A 6,000-nucleotide genomic window follows, 5' to 3' on the forward strand; every position below is an offset into this window, starting at 1 on the left:
ATTGGAAAGATGGCACAGAGTGTCCTGGTACACCCTTCACCCAGTGCCTCCTAGTGTTCAAACCTTGCTTTGCCATAGTGTAGTGATCAACATTGAGAAAACTGACATTAGGGGCCATCCTTGAGCTTCCCAGGTGGCGCGAGTGGTAAAATACCTGCCTGACAATGCAGGAGGTGTGAAAGACATGGGTTCGAGCCCGTGGAGGATAGCATGGCAGTCCATTCTCCAGTATTCTTGCCTGGAGAATCCCATGGACAGAGGAGCCTGGCCGGCTATATAGTCCGTAGGGTTGCAGAGTCAGACACGACTGAAGAGACTTTTTATGCATGCCTTGGTGGACCAGGGGGTGAGACTCTGCACTCCCACTGCAGGGTGCATGAGTTTGATCCCTGGTTGGGGAGCTAAGATCCTACATGCTGTGCAGTGTGGCCAAAAGGGAAAAAAAAAAAAAAGAAATTGACATTAAAATGAACATAAACACTCACAATCAATTTTGCCTAGATTTCCCTGTTTTTTTGCACTAATGACCTTTTTCTGTTCTGGTATTTAATCTGAGATTTCCCACTGCACTGAGAACCTGTACTTGTTTTAACTGTACAAGTCACAAGTGATTGGAAGTTTCTTTTTTTCATGTACATGTCTGTATCTGTTTCCCTGGGTATCGCCCATGTTTATCAGCTTCTTGCCTCAACTGCCTCCCTCCACCCACAGGCTCTCTGACTCTCCTTTCCTCTGTGCACATTAAAAAGCTACAAAAACATGAGATATCATCACTGCAAATAGTTCTCTCACAAACACCTCTTCCTAGGAAAACCTAACAAAAAGTCCACAGACAAAAAGGAAAAAAAAAAGGACCAAGCTTATTAAATTTCCTAAAGGCTTGCTGAGTGATTGATTTCATGAGGTTGGGGCAGTGGGGGAGGGGCAGTGTCCCGGCTGAACGTGAGCCTGATGAGTGGAGCCAGGTGGGGAGAAACAGGAGAGGTCGCAATGCAGATGAGAGAAGCCTGTTGTATAGACCAGCGCTGGCTGCCGTGGAGGCAAAGATGGAAGACCAATGGGATGGAAGACTGTCTTGGATGAGTGAAAAAAGTTATACAGAGAGGTGGGCAAAGAGTTGAGAGTAAAGAGGGAAAGAAATGTAGGAGCCCGGGAACAAAGCTGCGGTAAGGTTTGGGTTTTTGCTGAAGTTGGTTTTTTTTTTTTTTAATTTTAATTTTTTGGCTGCACCACAGGACATGTGGGATTTTAGTTCCCTGACTAGGGATTGAACCTACCTACACCTCCTGCATTAGAGGGGCAGAGTCCTAACCACTGGACCACCAGGGAAATCCCAAGGCTTTGCTAAGTTGATAGTTGACTCTGCTTGGAAAAAAGTGACCCCAAGCCCCTTATTTCCTCTTAGAGAGGCTGAATTATGGTTTGAACCGATGAGATATAATTGGCTGTTAAAGACAAGCAAGGAGGGACTGCTCCCAATGCAGGGTGCCCGGGATCCATCCCTGGTCAAGGAACTAGGTCTCTCACAGGCCAAACTAAAGATCCCACATACTTTAACTAAGACCTGGTGCAGCCAAGTTTAAAAACACTCACAAGATGAAGATTCACGCAGAATGGTGTGGAACACCAAGAATACAATGTGTGCTTCCTGAGAAGAAAAACTGAAAGCCAGGCAGAAAAGCCCTGGGGCCTGGAGTCTTGTGTATCAGTTCTCAGTTGCTGTGTAACAAAGTCTCCCCGAAGTTCACACATGAAGGTAAATGTTTATTATTCCAATTTCTCTGGGCAAGAATTAGGGAGTGCTTTGTCTGGGGATTCTGGCTGAGAGTCCCTCACAAGGTTGTTGTCTCTGAAGGCCTGATGGGGACAGGGGTTGGCGCTTCCAGGAGGCCCCTCACATGACTCCTCCCCAGCAGGACCTCCCATGGTGCTGCTTGAGCCTTCTTACTACATGGTGGCCAACTCCCCTAGGACAGGCAGGGGAGAGCCTCAGTGCCTTTTACGACCTACTCAAAGGTCTCAGGCCATTGCTTTAGGCATTTTTATTCAGTAGGCATGAGTCAAGTCTAGTCCACACTCTAAGGGAAGAGAATTTTGTTTAGTCACTAAGTCATGTCCAACTCTTTGCAACCCCATGAACTGCAGCACACCAGGCTCCCCTGTCCTTCACTGTCTCCCAGAGTTTGCTCAAATTCATGTCCATTGAGTCGATAATGGCATCCAACCATCTCATCCTGTGTTGCCGCATTTCCTCCTGCCTTCTGTCTTTTCCAGCATCAGGTCTTTCATAATGAATCAGCTCTTCACATCAGGTGGCCCAAGTATTGGAGCTTCAGCATCAGTCCTTCCAATGAATATTCAGGGAAGAGATTTAGGCTCCACCAAAGAGAAGAGTGGCAAGAAATCTGTGGACCTCCTTTAGAACCGCCCCCCATGACCTTGGGCACGTGTCCCAGCTCCTGTGCCTCTGTTTCCTCTTCAGTCAGAGTACATTGGTCTTGTAGGGCGGTTGTGATCATAGATTAGGTAACATGTATAAATATCATTTAGTGCAATGCCTGCCACATAGACTTCCCAGGTGGGCTTCCCAGGTACAGCCAGTGGTAAAGAACACACCTGCCAGTGCAGGAGACACAGGGATCAACCCCTGGGTTGGGAAGATCCCCTGAAGTAGGAAATGGCAACCTATTCCAGTATTCTCGCCTGGGAAAGAGGAGCATAGTGGGCTGCAGTCCATGGGGCTGCAAAGTTGGACACAACTGAGCAATTGAACACATACATCTATCTGCCATACACGCTTGTTGACTCACTGAAGGCATTTCCCCAGTGCATTTCCATTCTCTTGAAAAATGATGTATAACCTGGAGCGATCAAACTAGAACTCCCTGGCACTTGCGGTCAGGGTGGAGAGTAGGATGACTTGCTTTCTTCATACATATTGGGCTGTGTTTGTTCTTGTCCTGGCTCCCTTTCCAGTACTTGGCCACTTCTTCCAAAGGGACTCCAGGTTCCACACCTTGGCAGATACCACCTTAACTTCTACTGTTACTGGTACAGTTTGGCACCCTTTCGGAGAAAACCCACACAGCAGGGGATGCAGAGGGGAAGTGGAGGTAATGGCCTTGAGGGTGTAGACAAGCTCATTGGATAGAAGGCACAGACTGCGCAAAGTTCCTGGGGCAAGGCTGTGTCGGTGTGTTTGAGGAACAGCCAGGGGGCTGATGTGGCTGGAACAGGAGGAGGGAGCTCAGGACACACAGCAAAGAGTGGGTGGGGCTGGGTCATGAGGGGCTTATGCCCTGAGTGAGAGCCAGTGGAAGTCTAGGATGCGGCCTGGGTCAGATTTCAGCAGGCAGCCCTAGGACAGGGTCTGGGAGATCTCTGCTTAGCCCAGGGCAGAGGTGGTGCAGGTAGTAAAGAATCTGCCTGCCAAAGCAGGAGACATAAGAGACATGGGTTCAATCCCTGGGTTAGGAAGATCCCCTGGAGGAGGAAATGGCAACTCTCTCCAGTATTTTTGCCTAGAGAATCCCATGAACCAAGAAGTCTGGTAGGCTACAGTCCATGGGATCACAAAGAGTTGAACACAAATGGAGTGGCTTAGCACACCCAGAGGGAGTGCCGGCAGCCTAATCCTAAGTGCACTTCTAAAATGTGACTTTTAATGGGTCTTTTAAAAAATGCGGACCATTAACAAATTATTAATTTCTGGCTGTGCTGGGTCTTTGTTGCTGCGAGGGCTTTTCTCTAGTTGTGGTGAGTGGGTGCTCCGCTCTAATTGTGGTGCGTGGGCTTCTCATTGCGGGGGCTTCTCTTGTTGCAGAGCACAGGCTGTCGGGCACACAGGCTTCAGCAGCCGCGGTCCTGGGCTCTCGAGCACAGGACTGATTGTTGTGGCACCTGGGCTTAGCAGCTCCAAGGCATGTCGGATCTTCCTGGATCAGGGATCGAACCTGAGTCTCCTGCATTGGCAGGCAGATTCTTTACCACTGAGCCACCAGGAAAGCCCTAATGTGGACCATTTTAAAAGTCTTTGTGGAATTTGTTACAATGTGGCTTCTGTTTTATGTTTTGCTTTTTGGCTGCCAGGCATGTGACATCTTAGCTCCCCAGCCAGGGATCAACCCTGAGGCCCCTGCATTGGAAGGGGGAGTCCTAAACACTGGACCGTCAGGGAAATCCCCCATGTGCATTTTTGGAGGAGGCACTGACAGCATTATCAGGCAGACTGGATGGAGGCTGCGAGAAAGGCCTCAGGAGGACCTCAGGCGTTGGTGGTCTGAGTGCTGTTGAGCATGGAGTTTCTGTCTGAGGCGGGGAAACCTGGGAGGAACAGATATCCTTGGGGCTGAGAAGGGCTATCAGTTGGGCGTGTGTCAGACCAAGACATTTGTCAGTCACTGGCCTGTGGTAACAAATAGCCATCAGTTGGGCAGCTTGAGATGGCTCATGTCTATCATCTCCTGGTCTCTGGGGGTCAGGAGTCTGGGCATGGCTTAGCTGGGACCCCTACTCAGGGTCACACAAGGCTGCGGTCAGAAGGCTTGGCTGGGCTGTGTTCTCATCTGAAGGCTGGATAGGGAAGGATCCACTTCCTAACTGGTGCAGGTGACCAAGGGTCTGGCTGGTGGGCACCCTTAGCTCCTAGAGGCACCCAGAGCTCCTCCCCACACAGGCTCTTCCAATAAGCTCACCCTTTCAGCAGGCCAGCCAGGAAGGTCTTCAGTGTGCTAAGATGGGCGTCTTATATGATATAATTTAGTCCTGACAGTGATGTCACATCTGCCATATCCTACTGCCATTTTTTTTTCTTTTGACCACGTGGCTCATGGGATCTGGTTCCCTGACCAGAGATTGAAACCAGAGAAAGAGTGAAGTTCTAACTGTTGGACCACCAGGGAAGTCCCCACTTTGTTGTTGTTCAGTTGCTAAGTCCTGTCTGACTTTTTGTGACCCCATGAACTGCGGCACGCCAGGCTTCCCTGTCTTTCACTATCTCCTGGAGTTTGTTCAAGTTCATATCCATTGAATCGATGGTGCTATTTAGCCATCTCATCCTGTGCCACCCCCTTCTCCTCTTGCATTCAATCTTTCCCAGCATCAGAGTCTTTTCCAATGAATCAGCTGTCTGCATCAGGTGGCCAAAGTATTGGAGCTTCAGCATCAGTCCTACCAGTGAATATTCAGGGTTGATTTCCTTTAGGATTGACTAGTTTAATCTCCTTGCAGTTCAAGGGGCTCTCACAAGTCCCCATATCCTACTGCTAAGAAACTTAACACAAGTCCTGACCACACTCAAGGGGAGGTGATCACACAGGTGTGGGGGTCACCTCAGGTCACCTGGAAGGAGGTTCCAGAAGCTAACTCAAGTGGGGCATTCAGAAGATAAATCTGGCCTGGAGCTTGGAGATGTCAGGGTATTATTAAAACCACAGACTGGATGGGATCATGGGGCAAGGTGCATATCGGCAGGTAGTCCGTGAAAATATTTATTTAATATTCTTTAAATGGTCTACCTTTTTCCTTTGATTTTTTAAAATAACAGCTGTATGGAGATATAATTCACATTTCATAAAGTTCACCAATGTAAACCAGTTCAGTGGTTTTGGATATCTTCACAAATATGTGCAACCATCCCCACAATCAATTTTGGAACATTTTCTTTTTAAATTTTTAAAATTTATTTCTGTTTTCGGCTTTGACTTCATCGCTGTGTGGGCTTTTCTCTAGCTGTGGCGAGCAGGGGCTACACTTCAGCTGTGGCACAAGGACTTGTCAATGCGACGGTCTCTAGCGTGCAGTCTCTAAGAGGGCACGGCTCGTTGTGGTGCACGGACTTAGTTGCTCCGAGGCATGTGGGATCTTCCCAACCCAGGGATGGAACTTGTGTCTCCTGCGTTGGCAGGCAGATTCTCACCCACTGGACCACCAAGGAAGTCCCTAGAATGTTTTCTTTTTTAATCTGTGAATCTACTTTTTAAACCTAAAAGCTTTTTGAAA

This window comes from Oryx dammah, unplaced genomic scaffold (assembly GCF_014754425.2).
Source record: "Oryx dammah isolate SB20612 unplaced genomic scaffold, SCBI_Odam_1.1 HiC_scaffold_5, whole genome shotgun sequence".
NCBI lineage: Eukaryota > Metazoa > Chordata > Mammalia > Artiodactyla > Bovidae > Oryx > Oryx dammah.